The sequence below is a fragment of the Choloepus didactylus genome, chromosome 18, assembly GCF_015220235.1.
Source record: "Choloepus didactylus isolate mChoDid1 chromosome 18, mChoDid1.pri, whole genome shotgun sequence".
Lineage (NCBI taxonomy): Eukaryota > Metazoa > Chordata > Mammalia > Pilosa > Megalonychidae > Choloepus > Choloepus didactylus.
The window spans coordinates 72,339,643-72,360,035 of NC_051324.1; the positions used below are offsets into that span (position 1 = coordinate 72,339,643).

General features: G+C 53.7%; 1 long non-coding RNA gene and 1 pseudogene across 1 annotated transcript; one reads left to right on the forward strand and one right to left on the reverse strand.

The window, feature by feature from the left end:
- The first annotated feature begins 1,450 nt into the window (after positions 1–1,450).
- On the forward strand, positions 1,451–9,264 carry LOC119514525. The gene is made up of 4 exons (XR_005212847.1): positions 1,451–1,566; positions 1,791–1,842; positions 2,426–2,490; positions 3,640–9,264. It is a non-coding gene; the product is annotated as an uncharacterized LOC119514525 (long non-coding RNA).
- Positions 9,265–12,040: 2,776 nt separating this feature from the next.
- Positions 12,041–17,740, reverse strand: LOC119514837 (annotated as a pseudogene).
- Between the last annotated feature and the right edge of the window lie 2,653 nt (positions 17,741–20,393).

Sequence of the window (20,393 nt, forward strand, 5' to 3'; positions counted from 1 at the left end):
ATGCAATCAGCTGGACTTAATCCAATCGGTTGAAGACTTTTAAGTGAGACAGAGGACCTTCACTTCTTTGGCTAGCCAGCAAAGCATTTCCTGAGGAGTTCATTGAACACCTTCATTGCAGTTGCCAGTTTGCTGCCTGCCCTAGGGAATTTGGACTTGTGCATCCCCACAGTTGTGTGAGACACTTATAAAATCTTAGATATCTTGTTGATTCTGTTTCCCTAGAGAACCCTAATACAGGGACCAATCTAAGGCCATGGCACCTGTGGTTACATGTGCACCTGATCTCCAAAGTGGTGACACTATCCCCCCTTTCAGTCAAGTATTTGCTGAGCCCCCATTGTGTGCCAAGTTCTGCATCTGGGGCCTGAAGCCCAGAGAGAACTTGATCTCCTGCAAAGAGCTCACAGGATTTCTCGTTTGTGTTCTGGATGGCAGGAAGATAGAAGTCCACAGATAACCACCCGAGGGTGGCGAGTATCGGGGAGTACTGAGAAGGGGGCAATCAACTCTGTGTTGGGTGGCGACTGGAAGGGCCCCGCTGAGCTTTCTGCTGGGACCCAGGATGAGTAGGAGGCCCCAGGTAGAGAAGGTGGGGGAGGCACCCCAGCAGAGGGAGCAGAAATGTGCAAACGGGCAGGTGGGGGAAGGGGCATGGCGTCGGGGGCAGCTGCCCGTTTCCTGTCAGCAAGGCCCTGCCAGAGCTGCAGAGGCTGGTGAGGCCAGGTGGGCTGTAAGGACCCTTCCCAAGCCTGGAAGTTCTGCTTGAGGCTGAAATCACCCCAGCCCCCAGCTCTGTGACTGCCTCAACACCCACCACCCACCACCCCAATTCTGGCCACTTCTCACAAAGGGTACCAGCTGTCCCTATTAAAGGCAGGGGTGTCCACCTATGACCTCAGCCATTTGAGAACCCTTTCTGGTTTTGACTAGACCCATGTCTTGAGTCCAGTAGGACAAATTCCCTTCCTGATGCCCCCTGAATGTCAAGGAAGTGGCCTGCTGGATGGGGGATTTGACACAATTCATTTTCCACTGGAGGATGGCTCCCACATGCAGAGAAATTAGTAGTGGTGTAGCTGACACTGAGCTGCTCTGACAGGCATTTAGCCGATGGCCTTGGCCCCTTCCCCAGGCCTGCATCCCAGGTGAGGGGCCCTGCCCCTTGGCCCTCCCGCCGCTGGCATGCACTGGCTGATGGTAGGTTTAGGAGAAAAGAGGCTTGGAGGCAGCCTGGGTTTTGTCATTTATAATTGGAATTTCCCTGTCAAAGCCCCCCCCGCCCTGATTTCGCCTGAGGCCTGGAGACTCGGCTCCGTGTTCCGCAGGTAGTCCCCCGACGGCTCCAACTGTGGGTTAAACGTTGATGAAAGGAGAAGGAAGAAAGAAAAATAACGGGTCATTCTAGAGTTACCTTTCCGGAACTGGGCCAGGGCGCGGTACACGGGCGGAAGCCGTCAGTCACCCGCCGGCTACCGCTGCCCGCTGCTTGGGGACAATCCAGCCCATCCCTGCGCATCCTCCGGGGGAGCCACCGCGAGCCCCGCTTTCCAGAAAGGGCTGCAGGTCGCTAAGACACCCGCGTTCTCCCCGGGGCTGCAACGTGGGGGGATAACGGGCCCCTTCTTCCGCCGCGGGCTGGGGAGTGGGGGGAGGCGGGGAGCACCGCCGGGAGGGGGAGCACCACCGGGGGAGGGGCAAGGCAGGTAGGGGGCGGGGCGCTGGGGGCTCCTCTGCGCGCCGGCGCCGCCTTTTCTGCCCCGGGGGCTGACTTGGCGGTGTCCCCTCAGGTTCGCGGGGAGAGCGCCCCACCTCTGGGCCATCCGGGAGCGTCTCCCTGGGGTAAGAAGGAGAAACTGTCCAGGAGCCGGGAGGGGGGCCACAAACCCTCGCCCCGCGGGACCCCAGAGCCCCGCCCCTCGCCCCCTTCCCCGGTCCCGGCTACCCCGGCGCCCCCAGCTCCCGCACACCTCTGCCCGCCCACTTCCCGGCTCCCGCATCTCCCCAGCTCGCTCCACTCCCGGGCTCCCCCTACTACCCCCACCCCCCCGACTCTCCCACTCCCCCCACTCCCCGGGACCCTACTCCCCACTCCTTGATTCTCCCGCTCCCCGCACCTCCCGGCTCCTCTTGCGCCCCGCTGCTCCCCGAGGACTCTGCTTCCCCCACTCCCCGACTCCCCCAGGCTCCCGGGACCCCCTTTCTCTTCTCCCCCCCCCCCACTCTCTAGGCCGACTCACTTCTCCCCCCAACTCACTGGCCACGGCTCCCAGGTTCCTCCCGCTCCCCCCACTCCTCTAGTCCCTCACATCCCCCACCTGAGGCTAACCCCCCACTCCTCTCTCCGCGACTCTCCCGCCCCCCTCCCCCCTCCGGGACTCCCCCACCCCGGTCCCGGCGGCCTGGCTGGTGCATCCTGGACCAGCTTTAAACCTAACCTGAACTTCTTGGAGAAACTAAGAACATCTGAGAAGGGCTGTTTTAGAAAAGGTGAGCTGGTTACCCAAAGGGCTGGCTTTGCTGGAATAACCACACAAGATTAAGTAAAAACTAATCTAAAACTAACCTGTAAGACGAAACCCTCCAGCTTAACAACCAATCTGCGACCCAGTCCCACTTTTGGAAGGCTGGCCCTCTGCTGATTAAGCAGTCACTACTGTTAGGATTTGGGGAACCACCTATGTGAATTGGGGGTGTAAACTGAAAATTCTAAATCCAAATCCGGGAACTCATCTCTTTGGCAAAGACTGCCTGTAGCCAAAAGGTGCTTCTCAAAAACCCATGCTTGCTCACAATAGATTTGATTGAAATTTCTTTTCCATAGTTTTCTGGGGTCCAAAGTAGGTTCGGACAATTCTCATTGCATGTCTGATCTGAAGTGAGGGACCCGCAGGGACCCCTTTGCTCCTTTGGGAAGCTCCCTCTGGGTTTATTTGTTAGCTTTGGTTTTGGATTTGAACTTGACTTGGGGTTCAATTTTGAGAGTTTGGTCCAGACCATTTGAGGTAGGTCACCCTCTGGTTTTTCCCAAGCCCCAATGTAACCTAGGAGGCAAAATTCCAGATTCAGTTTCATTTGAATGGGCTTTTCTTGCTCTAAACTCCCTTGCCACCTCCAGCAAAAACTCTTGCTGAGCATCCGTGTTTTCTCACCAAGGCCATCCTATGTGTGAGTGTCCACTTAAATGGGATGGCCTTGTTAAGGGTAAGTTGGGATTGCAATGGCCTTACGGGTCCCTCTGATGTGAGTAAACTAACGCAGTTAAGAGGTGCACATGGAAACAAGGGGTCCCACACTCCTCAAAAGGAATGGGATGCATTCTTTGAGTGGCCTAAGGAGGCATCCAAAATAAATGAAAATTCCAAATTGGCCTCCTCAAAACAATTCATTGGATAAAGCAACTGAAAAACTCAGAAGATTAACTGAAAATACCTCTTCTCCTTCCACCCTCCCACTCCCCTCTGGGGCCTACATACAGTGGAAATCAGATCCCCCCCTTTTTTTCCCATTACCCTTTCCACATTTGTTCAGGATCTAAGGGCCCTAAATAAAATAGTTATTCCTTCAGGTTCCCTGTCGCAAATCCTCACGCCCTTTTATCCCAGGTGTCCAATGATACTACTCACTTTCTGGCCACAGGTCTGCTTTCTTCACAATCCCTGCACCCAGATAGCCAGCATCTTTTTGTCTTCAGTTGTCAAAATCAGTGATGCTCTTGGACTGTTGTACCACAAGGATTGAATGGTGCCCCTTCTCGCCTTTCTCAGACATTGAAGCAAAACCTGGAGAGGCTCAGATTCCCAAATGTTTCCACCTGATCTAATGCACTGATGATTTGTTGCTTTGCTCTCCTGATCAAAGGGCTTCATCTGAGGATTCCATGTCTCTGTGGAAGCAGCAGGCACAGAGAGAGAGCACAGGGCATCTAAAAATAAATCGCAATAACTCAGACCACTGTCCCCTGATTGGGACATGATTTGTCTGCCACAGGTGCCTCTCTATCCCCAGAATGACTTAAAACTACTCAACGTTTTCCTCAACCTGAGACCAAAAGACAACTGAGAGCGTTCCTGGGACTCACTGACTGTTGCCTTCAGTGGGTTTCCAGCTTTCCCGTACTGCTTCCCCTTTATGTGAATTAACTAACTCTGCCACCCCTGAACCTTACCATGGACAGAGGTTCATGAGCAAGCCTTTGCCACTTTAAAACAAGTCTTAATCCAACCCCCAACTCGAGGAGTTCCCAACCATAACAAAGCCTTCACTGTTTTGGTAACAGAAAGAGAACAGGCTCTAGGAATATTAACTCCAGGACATGGTGGAAGAGAAAGAGCCATCACCTGCCATAGCATGTGATTAGATCCTGTTGCAAAGGTGTATCATCCTCGCTTGACAGCAGTTACGGCGGCAGTTAGGTCAAGCTTCTGCTGCTTTAGGCCCTCTTCTGGTGTTGAAAGCCCCATTTGCTATTTGGAAATTATTACACACAGCTAGCACTCAACATTTTTCTGCTAGTAGACTTATTTCTTATGAAATATTATTGTTAACTCCTCAGATTCAACAGTATCCCTCATGATTGCATAGCACTAACTTCTGAACTAAGTATGGCTAGAAAGGATTTAAATGAAACTCTCCTTCAAAATTCTGACTTGATTTTTGTTTGTTGGTACCTCCTATCTTAAAACTGAACAAGGAAATTTCCAGGCAGAGTGTGCTATAACATCTCAATTTGAACAGATAGAAGATGGAAATCTGCCTGATTTCAAATCTGCTCAACAAGTAGAACTTTTTCTTTAACCTGAGTTTGCCATCCAGCATAGGGAAAAACTGCTAATATATATATACCAAAAGTAGGTATGCTTGTGGAGAGGGTCGTGGTTTTGGAAAGTTGTGGATACCAAGAGGGTTTGACCTCATCAAATACTCCCATCAAAAAATGGCCCTCAAGTAGCTAAACTTTTAAATGCTTTAATGCTATAAAAAAATTAGCTAGAATTAAAATTTAAGCTCACACTTGTAACATTGATCCTGAATACCAAGAAAATGTTTTGGCTGATCATTATGCTAAAGCTGTGGCTAAGAAATCAATCTTCTTTACTGCAAACCCCTCCTCTTGAATTTTTAAAGCCCAAATAGAAGCCTCAGATTTGGGAAAACAAGGTTGGAGATATCAGGGATTTGAAATAAACCCTGAAAATGGATTCTGGATGAGCCAGAATGGCCACCTGGTTCTTCCTGGATCCCTCAAAATTCCCCTTCTCTGAACTTTAGGTGCTACCACCCACCATGGGACTGAAAATCACATTGAGGTCATGTCCAGAGATGGGTGGGGAAACTGTGAAAGGCAGCTTAGAACATTTACAACCTGTGCCATACTTGTCAAAATCACAATCCAGGAAAAACCTTCAAGTCTTCCTTGGTTCTGCCCCTCCTCCTGGAAGATCCCTTGAGCTTTGGCAGATGGACTTTATCCCAGGATCCCCATACATGTGGTGTTCTTTTGTACTTGTTATGGTCTGTTTACTTTCTGATTGGGCAAAAGCTTTCTTTTGTCAAAAGGCTGATGCCACCACTGTCACCAAAAACCTGCTTGAATAAATAATTCCCACTTGAGGAGTAACTTAAAAGTTTCCTGTGATAGAGGCACACATTTCACTGGAAAAATTATTTAAAAAAACTCTTTTGAGTATTACCAATTCAACAACATTTACACTGCCCCTATCACCCACCATCATCAGGAAAGGTCAAAGGCTCAAATGGAACACTAAAGCTCAAATTGGCTCACGTGGTCAAATCACTAAAGTTTCCTTGGCCAAAAGTGCCTCCCCTGGCGTTGTTGGCTGTCAGATCCTTCCCTTCAAGAAAACACCCACGAACCCTTATGAAATTGTTACTGGATCACCTATGAATCTCAGCACTGCCCCACATGTCAAACCTGCTTTAGGTCAGTCTACCTTAATTCAGTATTGCAGAGGATAAATGAAATATTCTAAAGCCCATTCCCAACGGGTACAAGAGGCATTTTGATACCCTCCTCCTGATAACAAATGTCTTCACGATCTGACACCAGGAGACTGGGTACGTTGGAAAAGACACCAGAGGAAACCTGCCCTTAAACTGTGCTGGAAGGGACCATGGCAGGTCTGCGTTCCTCTCGCACACCAACCAAATCAGAGGACCCTGACCCCTGGCTTCACATCTCGCAACTTAAGCACGTTCCTCCAAGAGACTGAACTGGGACACCCACCCCTGGAGATGACTGTAAGTTAAAACTAACTGGGAATGGGAACCAACTGGTCCCAGAAGCTGAAGACCTCACAAAGTAGACAGCTTTCCCAAGCTGATTTATTATTTTGGGTGTTATATGATTTCCTCTCTTTGGGTTTAAACATCGGTGTTACCCATACACAACGTACCAAAATGATTCTGTTATTCCTTACCTTTGCTTACACACAATTTTGTCATTCATCCTTAGGTATGTCTTGAGTTTAGCAGCCAATCTTTCCAACTGTTGGATTTGTCACCATGTCACTGAAACAAAACCATTAGAACTTTTGCTCCTACCAGAAAAATTATTCCTTTTGGTATGATTCTTTTGGTGCTTGGATCTCAGATATAGACAGCTCCTTTGATTTTTGCAATAATAGATCCTTTTTCCTTTTCCTTTCCAAAAACCAAATATTAAATATCCCATATATATTTTGAGAAAGCAAACTAGTAGAACATTTTTTTAGGACAGGTAAAAAACCAGACATTGTGAACTCACTGCTCGGCTTCAATGTAATCTCATAGCAAACATTGCTACAAGAAACCATACCCATGTCTGGTTTTGCAATCTATCGGCCCTTATCCCTCATTCTGGAAAATCCTGCATCCCTCTGACAAACCCTTTTCAACTTTTAATTTAGGTGCCACCCTTTATGCAGCATGATGTGCTTTGACCTGGCCAAACCTAAACAAATGCTCTTTAAACTGTTCTGACTCTTACAAAAATGTATCTTTATCCTTGAGAAGAACTGGATTATATTTTCATTGTGGACACAGCCTTTACCAGATTTCACCCCTCAATTGGCAAGGACCTTGTGGATTAGGGTATTTATTCCAAATCTCCAATTCTTAAAGACCCTAAATACTAGTCAAGTTTAAAATCTAAGGTCTTTTGTTCATGGGCTTAAAAGATATGGTAACCCTTTATAATTGATCAGGCTTCTGTTTTTCACTCCCTTGTTAGAGCAATTTTCCCTAGTTTAGGAACTTCTGAACTAAAGAGAACCATTAGAAATGTATACAAATCTATAGAAGTCTTTTAATTCTACTTTAGCTATTATTGAAGGACTTCAGACAGAAGCGAACAGTTTGTCTAAAAAGGTAATATGAAGTAGAGAAGCCTTGGATCTGTTAATAGCAACCCAAGGCAGTACCTGTGCTTTAATACATGAAACTTGCTGCTGTCACATAAACTCCTCTGTAATAATAGAAACTAAAATTGATCAAATTAAAAATCAGCTAAAGGTATTCCATTCCTTGGGAGAAATTCATATATTTACTTAGGGTGATCTGTTTCCAGGAATGAGAGACTGTTTGATGGAGCCACAGGAGAGTACTGAGGATTATAATAGGGGGTCTTATTTTATTAGCCATGTTATATGTCGGCTTCACTTGTATTTTTTTGTCACTCTAATGTACTAACCCAATTGATCAAACCTTCATGTACTATATGGCATCAGCTAGTCTTAATGAAAATGTGGGAGCAAGTGGAACCCGTACATGTAATCAGAATTCAAGAACAAGAAGAACCCAAAAATGTAACCCTAACTGCTAAGATGGGGGCCTACTTTCTCGGAAAAGATTCTAATTCCCTAGATAATATTAATCTTTCTCTTGGAAAATGTAAAGTAAAAATGCTCCAGCTGAAGAAGTCAGAAAGCAACGAACTCAACACCAGCAAAGGAATCTACAAACGTGACTGATGGATGTCTGGCAATAAGTGCTGGTCTTCTAGAATGATCATATCCTCATAACTCTGGGAAGGTGACCAAAAGGGGGATATTGTTAAAGAAAATTGACCCCCCAAGGGAGGGAGGGTGTCCTGCCCCAGCCCCCTCCTCTTTTTCCTTCACACATGCTCACTGCAGCCCAAGATTTCCAGCAGGCAGATGTCTCCCGTAGCTATGCCTTCAAATCAAGCCTTCTCCTGAGGCTGTGTTTCTGGCAGCTTCCTGACTACTTCCACGTGGGGTCTCAGACCCAACGCTCAAGCTGAAGTCCCTTCTCTACCTTTTGTGATGGTTAAGTTCATGTGCCAACTTGGCTAGGTTATGGTGTCCCGTTGTTTGGTCAAGCAAACACTAGTCTGATTATTACTGTGAGGATATTTCATAGATTTATATCATTAGTCAGTTGATTGCATTTATGGCTGATGACAGCTACAGGCAACAAAGGAGCGTATCTTTAACAATGAGAGAAGTCTCGTCCAGTCAGCTGAAAGCCTTAAAGGAAGAACTGATGACTTCAGCAGTCAGAAGGAAGAATTTCTCTCTCTCCTTCAGCCAGCCAGCCACCTTCTCCTGGGGAATTCATCAAAACCTTCATCAGAGTTACCAAATGTGGCCTGCCCTACAGAATCCGGACTTAGCAATCCCCACAGTTGTCTGAGCCAGTTCCTATAATAAAGCTCATAATATTTACGTGCATATATCCCATCAGTTCTGTTTTTGTGGAGAACCTAATACGCCCTTCCAAAGGCAGTCCTGAGATCCAAGACAGAGCAAAATTCTCCTCTGTGGAAAACACTAGATAAAAGACAGAATGTGAGAATGAGATTAAGTTTAGCTTTCACACCGGGTGGGTCAGCTCGGGGGAATGGCAGAAGTCAAGAAGCCAAGCCGTAGTCGGCAGCCAGTCCTCCTGTTTATCTGCCCACTGTCCTTGCAAGGTGGAGACTTGGGGGGTGGAGGCTCCTAAATAGCCTCATAATTTGTTACCAACTGGCTCTGCCATTAAGGAGACTCCACTTAAGCATAGGAGGGGTGTTAGTGCCTTATATGGGCATAACTGTTATAGTCAGGGGTGGAGACTTGTTTCAAAAGTTTCAAATCTGCACGGGTTAGTTAGGCTTGTCGAATAGACTGTAACCTCTGGAGTATCCAGCCAATGGAGAAACAGGGGAGGGACTTGCGTGTTAGGCTTAGGGCATAAGTAGTACTGTGTTCTATTGTTTGGTTGCGTGCCTGTTCTTGCAAGATTGTGAATAAATTTCTTTTCTTCTCCACAAACAGATGAGCGTTTATTCCATTTTAGGTATAGTGCTTGTTTCTCACAAGGATCGCAGGGTTCCACTGGCTGGGCAAGGTCTTCTGCATCCACAGTGACTGTGCACTTGGAGAAACTGGGAGACTGCATTCAGAATCCTGTTTGTATTTGAGACTGCTGGGGAAACAGCAGCTGAGCCACACCGCAGTGGGGAGAACCCTAGATACAGTGTTTGGAGGTGGGTTAGTTTAAAATCCTGGAAAGCGGCAGCCTGGGAGCCAGCAGTGAGAGCTGCGGTCGAGCATTGCAGGGAGTGCCTTCCACACCCCAGGCACCCACCTCAGTATCTGGGTGGGTGATAGCCCTCCACACACCTGCAGCTAACAGTCCCTGAGCCAGGAACAGGGTGCTGCAGCAGGCAGAGGACTGCGGGGGTGAATAGTTTCCACACCCCTTACAGCCATCTTTTCAGCAGGCTGGGAGACCCCCCCGCCTTCTAAGCACTGTGGCCGAGAGCTTCTGTAGGGATTCTGCTTGCTTGTGACGGCATACAGTCCTCCTCTGTGGAAGCTGGCGGATTGCACAGCCTAGAGGCAGGGGTGCCGCGCGGAAGTGCCAGGAGCCCTACACCAATCCCAGGGACTTATGGGCCCACAGCAGAGGGACTGTAGGGAATCTGACCCCCAAGGTATTCCAGCTGCCGCCACAGGAATGGCTGGGAGTACTGGGTCTTAAAGCCGTCTTCATTGCCTGACTGCACAGGCCACACCTCCCACCCTCAGGGCTGGTGGTCCCAACTGCACATGGAAAATTGTTGCACTGATTGGACCGCCACAAGGTTTGGACCCCCACTCACTGCATAGATGAAGTTGGGGAGAACTGGCTTGAGGGTAAGAGGTGGCTCAAGAGCACCATCTGCTGGTACATCAAGGAAAGTGCACTCCACCAAGCTGTAGCTCTGGCAAATTATAGATAATTGTTTAAATAAGCCTGTATATCCTAAAAGAACCCTATCAAGATAACCAAAGACAGTTCTCCTCCTGAGATTCCTGTTAAAGGCCTTCTAAAGCACTAATGTGATTGCATCTCTCCCTTCTTAAAAACAAAGTAAACCAATATTGATCTCATTCTGGTTATATATACATATACATATACATATCCAGAATGAAATACACAAAAATATTAATAGTGGCTATCCTTTGGTGATAAGCAGTTTTAATTTTCTTCTTTACTCTTTTTACATTGTCCCAAATTATCTGTGCTGCCTCTCTTTTATTCTGAATCAGTCTGACCAGAGGTTTGTAAATTTTTTAAATCTTTTGATTTGGTCTTTATCAGGATATTTTCTTCTGGCTTGTCTTCCAGCTCACTGATCTCTCTTTGGCTGTGTCTCATGTTGTCTCATCCACTGGGTTCTTAATTTCAGTTATTACATTTTTTGGTCCACAAGTTTCCATATGGTCTTCTTGTAGTTTCGTGTTCTCTGCCAAACTTCTTGGTCTTATCCTGTAATTCCTTAAATATTTTCTTTACTTTCTAATAGCACCATTATCTTGATCCCCTGGTTTTGGGAAGTGGGGTCTATTTCTTTGGTCTACTTTTTCTCTTGGTTTTTTGGTCAAATCTTAGACCATCCTATGCCTGGTTGTTTCTGATTGTGTGTGGGCACCACATACAAAAAAACTGTAGAGGAAGTTGGAGGGAATGAGAGGTGTCATCTTCCTCCAGAGAGGACAGACGTTTGCCTTAATCGGGCATCGTGGTGATTCAGAGCTGGGCCTCGTTTCTTGTGAGAGTTGAGGTATTCCTAATTTCTCTTGCTCCTATTGGGTGGCTCTTAGGGTCCCAACCCAAGATGAGAAGGGTCCCAGAGCCCTCTGGTAGAGCCTGGACTTCAGTTCCAGCCCCCTCATCCCTGTGTGTCTGTCAGAAGCTCTGCTCAGTGTCCCAGCCTCTCAGCAGTTGCTTCCAGAATCCAGCAGATGCCTGGAGGAAACGTGACCCCAATTGCCAGACTCACCTCTCTAGGGTTCCCTCTTCTCACAGATCTTGGCCTCACAAGTCACTCCTGCCTCTCAGGCTCTTCAACACCTCCAAACAGGGTTTGTTTGTTTTTTTTTAATTCAATTTTATTCAGATATATTCACATACCATACAATCATCCAAAGGGTACAATCAGTTGTTCACAGTCTCATCACTTAGTTGTGCAGTCATCACCACAATCAATTTTTTGAACATTTTCATTACTCCAAAAAATAAGAATAAAAATCAAAATAAAAGTAAAAAAGAACACCCAAACATCTCATACTCCCCGCCCCATTATTCATTTACTTTTTGTCTCCCTCTTTTCTACTCATTTGTCCATACACTGGATAAAGGGATTGTGAGCCACAAGGTTTTCACAATCACACAGTCACACATATAAGCTACATAGTTATACAATCATCTTCAGGAATCCAGGATACTGGGTTGCAGTTCAACAGATCCAGTATTTTTTTCTAGCTATTCTAGTACACTAGAAACTGAAAAGGGATATCTTTAAAAAGAAAACGTGTATTATATGACTATAAGACAAAGTCTAAACCGTTCTTAAGGCCCTGTGCACTCCAGTCCCCACATCCCTTCCTAATTTTCTCTCCCTGCCGCCTCTCCCTTCCCCACGCAGAGGCAGCCCCGGGCTGCGTGGCCCTGAGCGGCCCGCGCCGTTTCCTGGTCCCCAGGGTGGGGGCGAAGGGGTCTGGATGGCGTCCCACTCGCTCCGTGCCTGGTGCCTGGGAGGCACAAGGGTTTACTGAAGGCGCACGGATGAGAGGGCCTCTCCGGGGGCAAAGAGAGGGGCCCGAGGGGAGACAGGCGGCTCGGGGGCTCCGGCGGGGCTGGGGTGTGGTGTCGGCGCCAGCCCGGTGTCCTGCGCGGAGACGTTGCGGTGCCACACGGCCGCACTAACCACGCTGACCCCGGGAACAGCAGTGCGCGCCGCCGGCCGGGCTGGGCACCCCGGCGGCGCTCACGACGCGCAGGCGCCGGCACAGCTCCTCCGCGGGAGCCGCGCACCCTCACCAGCACCCCGTCGGTCTCCACGGTGCTGGGATCCATGGGGCAGAGGGAGCGCCGGGTCCCCGAGTCCTGCGGTGAGTGGAGGCCGACCCAGGGCCCCACCCCGGTCCCCACCGTGCAGTTCAGTCGCCCGGGAAAGGCAGAGGGGCAGCCGGACCCCGGGAACGAGCAGAGGACCCCTCGTCCTGCCACAGCCTCCCGGTCACCTGGACCTGGCTCTGCTACTTTTAGCCGAGAGACCTAGGACAGGTATCTTAACCTCTCTGGGCCTCAGTTTCCTCATCCATAAACTGGGGACTTCCCCGGTTTGTTGTGAGGTCTCCATGGATGTAAAGACCCCAGTTGGAGGCGACTCTCTGCTGGATTCTGCAGAGAATAATGATTCCTGGGCTCTCCTGAGTGCTCACTGCCCACAGCACTCTCACTCCTGGATCCCACCCTGGGAGCCTGGCCGCTCACCTGGGAAGGCGCAGAGCTGCTGGGCATTTAGGCCCTGCCACGCGGCTGCCTCCAAGCCACTCCCTGAGGCCCCAGACAGGGGAGGCAAAGGAAGGGGGAGGCCCTGGCACCTCTGGTGAATCTCTGGGTGTGCCAGTGGTCCCTCTGCATCCGCCAGTCCCATCTCGGCTGCAGCAGCCAGCACCCATGCCTGCACCTCCCTCCACCCAGGGCTTTCCAGAGGCACCAGCCCTCTTCAATGAAGGCCTTGCCTGCTCCCCCACCCCAGCCAGGTGCCCCCAAGCCCTGGGAGGAGAGGAGGAGTGAGTTCTGCCTGCCTGTTTTCTTAGGAGCATAGCCCTGACCTTGGGGCCAGGTATGTGGGGGCTGGGGGGAGCAGGGGAGGGGCAGACAAGGTGGCCCCACCTGGAGAGGATGTCAAGGAGGCCCCGGGCCAGCACAGGAGCTTGGGCCTGCAACTCCGCCTCCTGCCATGGGCACCCCACCTACTTGGCTCCAGGAAGCCAGCCCAGCGGCCTCCTCACCTTGGAGAACCAGGAAGACCCCGAGTCACAGTGTGTCACGATGCAGGCAGAGGGCACGTGCAGAGCCACAGCTGCGTTCACCAGCTGGGCCTGTCCAGGTGGGCCCGGACCCCGTGGTGCTGGGCCAGGAGGTGCACCTGGTGGCAAGGTACAGGGCGAGGTCAGAGGGGCCGGCCTTGGGGACAAGCAGGAGGAAGGACGGTGTCTTCAGAAGGGCCCAGGGCTTCATTCCTGGAGCCCAGAGACCAATTTGGCGACCAGCTCTGGCTGTTTGTGACCCTGAGCCACCTCTTGGGGCTGCCTGAGACTTGCTGTCCTGCTCCGTAAATTGGGGTTGATAATGGGTCTTTAACTTACCTCTATCGCATGCTCACTGCAGGCTAAATGCTTACCGTGGCCAAGGGCACAGGTGTTTATCACATGTACCTTCACAGGCTCTCCAGGAGGGAGAAGCTATTGCTCCCATTTTACAGACGTAGAAATCGAGGGTGCCTTGTGTCAGGTACTGAGTTCTCACGGGGGTGAGTGGCCGAGCTCAGACTCCTCGCTCTCCCCAGCCCACGCCTGCTGGTAGGAAGAACCAGGTGGAAGCGAGGGGAGACTGGAGAGCCGGATCCTGGCTGCAAGTTTCTGGGAGTGGGGACTCTCTGCCTGTTCTTTCCGGGGTGCAAGGATGAGGGACCCTAACGTGAGGTGACCGTTTGCTTTGCACCCTTAGCCCTCAGCCACAGAATGTTCTTCCCTAACAGTGCCAGCTGCTGAAGGGGACCCACGGTGTGTACCGGGGGGCACTAAACCCAGGACGGGGCTCAGTGGAGGGGCCGAGCCCACATGGCGAAGGTAGTCAATGGGGAGGACCCGCCCCCCGAGCTTCTGTGGGTGTTCTCCAGGCAAACGTGCTCACAGAGGGGTGGTGGGGGTTCTTGAGGCCCCACCTGACCTACGTCTCCAGCTCAGCCAGGTGCAGGGTGCCTCGGGGCAGGTTTGGGAGGGGGTGGGAATGCTCCCCAGCGACCTGCAGGTCCGCGAGGGGACGAAGGATCAGGCCTTCCAGGCAGCCCTGTGCCTGCCCCTCCCCAGCTCTGGGTCTCAGAGCCTTTCCCTTGCTCTGTGTATCTGGACACAGACATCCTCGCGAAGCACGCGGGGACATCGGGAAGGCACCGGGCGCTTTGCCCGCGTTTTCTCTCTGTGCCCACGAGAGGGCAGCAGCGCGCCGAGCACCAGCCCGGCGGCCGCCCAGTGTCCTTGGAGCTGGCCTGGGCCACTGCTGCCCACCAGTGGTAAGTCTGGGAAGCCACTCTCCTTCCCACCTCCCCTGGAGAAGCCCATCTGCTTCTCTGGGGCTCTGCCTTTCTTCCCTCTGCAGGGCCCAATCCTTGGCCCTGGGAAGCGGGTCCCCACCAGACCAGCTGAGCACTGCGCTCCTAGAGGATGCCAAGGGCCCCAGGAGAAGGGTGCCCAGTCCTGACCTGAGCCGACCCGCCCTGCTCATAGATGTGGAGGTGTTCTCCTGTGCAAGGAGGAGTTGGGAGCCCCGGCACCAGCAATGACACATCACTGAGACAGACAGGGAGGAGGGCAGGTCTTGGCACTGGGTCTAAGGGGTCCCATCTGCCTACTCAGGCTCGGCCAGGCTGAGCCCCAGGGCCATGGCTAGCTCCAGTTGCCTTCATGCCACTTAGGAGACAATGCCCCTTCAAGATACCTTGCTGCCAGCTGCTGAAAACTGTCACCCTGAGTATACAAACCTATAATGACTGCCTATTGAGTTGTTGGGCCATGCACAATCTGCACAGCTGTGCCTGGCATCCCTGCCTGCAGAGCATCTCCTGCAGGGAGAAGCCAGCCCAGATGCTGTCCTTTGGCTGGCACACAGCCCAGGGCACCTGCACAGATCAGGCCCTGGCAGGAAGCAGATGGTACACACCAACTGGGAAAGTGGAGGGGAATTTAATAAAGGGACAGCTTACAAGGGGGCGAGCAGGAAATCGCCAGGCCAGGAAGGGTTAAAGGGTGAGGTTACAGGAGCTGGGTGACAGGGCAGTGTGGAGAGGACCTCCTGGCGCTGGCCCAGGGAGACCCTTCAAGGAGGGAGCTGGCGGGGGGGCACACGGATACACTGACCTCACTCTCCACCCTTCTCCCCAATCTTCTGCCAGGGGTCCCCACAGACTGAACCCAGCAGAAATCCAGGGGGCTCGGACCCTGTTGATGCTGTGCACGAATGTCACAGCACCCTGTGCACAGACAAGTGTGGAGAGAGGATGGGGTCTGAACGGCAGGTCCCGTGCAGCCCCCCTCACCAGAGATGAGGCTGGCCATCGTGCTGATGAGCGCAAACAGAGTCCACTCCACCCCTAGCAGCTCCACAGCCTTTTGCTGCAGCTCTAAGATCAGGACAGGGGTGAGGGACAGTCACTGAGTGCCGCTACATGGGAGCACTTTGCAAAGCGCTTTCCATGTGATGCTTCTTACCAAGCTGGAGCCCGTTATGAACAGTCTGGGGTGAGGACACCCTGCCCCAGGCTCCAGCAAGCATCCAGGTGGCCTTGGAGTCCCAGATAACTGGCTACACCATCTGTGGTCTTGGGAACTGCATACCTGGGCCCAGAGCCCCGCAGTCAACCCTCTGCCACTGTGCCCCCCTCCTCCGGGTAGTGAAACGCTCTTGTGGTTTGAACCCTCTCCTGTCCCACCCAGGCCTCACACCTGTCTCACTTCCTTTCCCATCAGCCTCCTGCAGGTGGGGCCCTGTGGTTTCTCTGCCGGCTTCCTCTCCCACAGTATAGCCAGGAAGGACAGGAAACTCTGAGGAAGGGGAGACCCTGGTGGACTGGAGGAGGGCACAGGGGAGGAGGGGGAGTGGAGAGGGGAAGACTGGAGAGTGGGGCTCCTGGCTCCTGCTTTAAAGCCCACTGTGGCTCCCCTCTGCCTGTGGCATCGAGTCTGAAGCCCTTAGCCTGGTGTTTGAGGCTGGTGTGATGTGGTCTCTGGCTCTCCCTCCAGTGAGAGGGTGCCCACGCCGCCCCCAACACCCAGCTGCAGTAGCTCTCTCGGTACCCTGAGCACTCTCTCCCCACTGCACTTTTGTGCCTGTAGGGCCCTCTGCTCTGTGTGCCCATATGCTGTGCCCTGCCTGGACTGGAGACAGCCGCTCACCCTTTAGGGGGGCCTCCTCCGTGACAGCCCCCACTGAGTCACGCCCCTCCCTCCAGTTGCCACAGCATCCTCCACTCAGGTCAGTGCCAGAGCCTCCACCCACCCCCCACTCCTGGCAGTGACTTGTTGGTGCATCAGGCTGCCCCGGTGATACATCAGGACACGTCTTCTAGATGCATGATCGGCCCCAGCCACTCCCTGACCCACAGACAGGCCCTCACGGCTCAGATGGAGACCCTGTGGCTTGTCCCTGGCCCAGCTGCTGTTGTACGTGCCCTACAGATAAGAGTGGTTCACTATGGTGGCAGCCATCAAGCTAGAGTGGGGGGGGGGGGATCGCTGTAACTTGAAAACACTCCCTAGGATCTTGGAACCCACTCTTCGGATGACACATCCTGTTGACACCCCCTTTCTAGATCCCTTTTCCGTTTGTCTTCACGGGGAAAGCCATGGGTGCCCAAGGATGATGGGGTGGGGGTGGGGGTGTTAGAATGCGAAGACCTGGGTTCAAGTCCCGGTTTTGCCATTTACTGGGTATGGGACCCTCTGTCAGACGGGATCATAATAGTCACCTCATCGGAGCTCGCAAATCACCCGGCGATCCTGTTAAAATGCAGATTCTGGCTCAGCAGGTCCAGCGTGGGCCCGAGAATCTGCATTTCTGACAACCCCCCACCCCCCACCCCGCCCCGGGTGACGGCCAAGGACGCGAGCGCAATGCGCAGCCTGCAGCAGGTGCCCGTTAAATGCCCGCCGAGCCACCAGCCCTGCCTCCCGGGCCACCCCTCCCCGCCAGCACCACGGACAGCGCCCTGGGGTCCCTCGACGACCCCGGCCGGGCTCGCCACGGACGGTGGGATCCTCGCCGTAGTCGTCGTCCCCCTCGACCGCCTCGGCCATGGGGCGCCTCATGGCCGGCCCGGGTCTGGTCACCGTGCCACTGCGCAGGTCCACCCCGTGGTCCCGGACCCCCGCCCGGTCCCTCAACTCCGGCGTCCGGGGGTCGCCGTGCCTCTGGGCCACAGCCCGTGCCAGCCCGCGGAGCATGGTGGGTGCAACTCCCGACCCTGCACCCCAGCCTTGGCTGCGGACCCCTTCCCGGCGAGGGCTGTCGGAGCGGCGGGGTCGGCTCGGCTGGTCTTCCCAGGCTTGGGTGGTCACCGAGATCGGACGGGCGAAGGACCCCGCGGCATGCTGGGAGTTGTAGTTCGAGCTTCGTCGCAGCGGACATCGCGCGAGATCGGACGGGAGGGCCCTGGGGCATTCTGGGAGTTGTAGTTCGGCCTCGTCGCGGCGAGCACCGCGTGGTCCAGGGATGCGGGATCCGGAGGGATCCGGCTTCCTGCAGGACGGGAAACCGAGATCGGGTGGGGGCGGGTGCCTGGAGCTTCCCTCTCGGGCCAGCTTTTATAGAGAAGACGTTCATGTGGCTCTTACCGTGCACTGGGCACTTTACAAATGTTAACCCTGTTAAGGCTCCTAAAAACCCTGCGACAACTCTCATTCCCGTTGTTAGGATGGGAAAACCGAGGCGCACAGGGCTCTGGACCTTAAAAGTGGCTTCCCATTCCTTACTTTTGCTGGGCACCTACTGTTTGCAAGCCTTGAAGGGGCACCCAGGCGGCAGCAGCCCAGACTCCGGGGCAGAATTGGAGGGGTGGGGAGAGCGGCCCCCTTCTCTGTGCACCTCCTGCCTTTGAGGGGAGGGCTGCCTCCGGGCAGGGGTGAAGTGCACGGCCTGGCTGCTTGGAAGCTCCCCCACTTTCTGGTTGTGCAGCCCTGGACAAGCCACCTAACCTCTCTGTGCCTGTTTCCTCCGCTGCAGAGTGGGCTGATGTGGCAAGGTGCTTCAAGTGCTGGCCTGATTGCCTGGCTCTTGCTAAGCACATACAAGTGTTTACTCTCATTCTTGCTGTTATCGTCCTCACTGGCCACGGCCTGGAGCCCCGAGAGCCCCGGGGCTTGTCGCTGCTGCCATGGGGTGCACTGTGACTTGGACGTGACTCCTGTGGGGGCCACTGATGTCATACGTAACTTGTCAGAGGATGCCGGTCCGAGGGGGCCCTCGGCTCACCTGAGGCCTCAGGGTCCGGTCAGGGCAACCGTCTGTGAGGACTCTCCTCCCTTCCACAGCCACTTGCCAAGCCTCTGCTACATGCCAAGGTCCAGGCTGGGTCTGGGGATTGAAGGGGAGCAAGAGCAGACAGCCCTGCCCTGAGAGCAGGGTTCCCCCCACCTCAGTAGCAGGCAGGGTCATTTATTGAATAAATGAATGAATGAACCTAGGAACTAACAACCCATCCCAGGTTCCAGGGGAGGATCTATTCTGAGTCCTGAGCTCTGGCTGAGGCCAGACAGCCCTCATCTCCCACCAGCCACAGGCAGAGATACTTTTTCCACCGTAGAGCATGAGGGCCTCGGGTGAGAAGGCTGGAAGGACTTCCCCAGGCAGCCAGGCCAAGGGCAGCAGAGTGGAACTGCCCTCTGCTCCCGCCTCCTCTGCAGGGGGGTGGCCGAGGATTGCCCTGGGTTAAGGGGAGGCTCCCCTCCCTCCTCCAGGACCTGCCTTGGCTCCCTCTTGCTGCATCCCACTGCCTGGCTTTCCAGCTCCTCTGTCCCTACGCACACTGGGCTCAGCCCCCCTCCAGCCCTTGGCCCACCCTCTCTCTCCTACTCATGTTCCTCTCTGGTTTGTTCCCCATCTTCTGAAGGAAGCCCCCCACCCTTCTGCTCCTAGTTTTCTCCTCGTATCCTCAGGCCAGGGATCCTGAGAATGAAAGACATGGGTCTTGCCCTCCAGGAGCCCACAGCCCCGTGAGGGTCACCAGCGAGTGACCGATGACCACACTGTGCGTTCTCCACGGGGTACTCTGAGATAAGCGGGGTCTGAGATTCTGAGACAGAGGGGGCGTCCGGCCAGTGAAGGCAGAGGCTCGAAATGGGAGGGTGCTGTTGGGCTGCAGGAGCGGAAAGAAGGTGAGCCTGGATGGAGAAGTCAGCAGGGGCGGAGATGTCACCCACAGCTGCGTCCAGTGTCGGGGTGACCTCCCTGGAGCACCCCATCCCTTTCCCCTGGCAGGGCCATCCTGAAAGGGCAGAAGTAAGAAGTCCCTGCAGCCCCAAAGACCCCCAGCCAAAGGCAAGGCTCACTGTGCCGCACCCCCAGCCCCCACCCCCCCAAGGGCCCCCTGGCCCTGACCGGCAATCTCCTCCGAATTCCGGGCCCTTGGACAACAAGCCCCTTATCTCGCTGCCTGGCTCCAGCCCTTCTGCTGGGAAGTGGGGGGCGGGGGAGCAGAGGCCTCTGTGGGAAGGAAGGGAGGTGATGGGCTGGCGGGCCCAGGGGCTGGGGTCAGTGGGGGTAGCTGTCCAGGCAGCAGGGAGAAAGGGAGCAAAAGGGTGGGGCCCCAGGCTCCTCCCAGTCTCTGCGGAGCCGCAGGATGGCGCCCGTCTGCAGGCACATCACGGTTTGCAAAGCCCTCCCGCCCCCAGCCTCCCTGTTATTCTCCCAGCAGCCTTGGGGGAGCGGGGGGGTGGGAGAGGTTAGGGCGACCCGAGGCTGAGAACTTGAGGGCGGTGACATGGTCAGTCCCCAAGCCAGGCCTGCCCCCTTCCGAGGCAGGGCCGACTCCCCAGCGCGGCGCCTCTTCCTGGGGCAAGTTGGGGCTGAGCAGAGTTTCCTTCTGCCAGGTGGCTGCTTGTCCCCTCCTACCCTATCCCCAGGGGCCCGGGGCCCACCTTGTCTTACCCCAGTGGTGGCAGAGCGTGGAGGGAGCGGGAAGGGTGGGCAGGCACGGGGGAAGGATGGGGCCTCCCGGGTGCAGTGAAGGTTTCTGAGGCCTTGTCATGGGGTGGGGGTGGGGGGGAACCCTCGTCTCATGGCCTGGCCTCCAGAAGGTTGTCTGTCCTCATGTGCACGTGTGTGTGCATGTGCATACC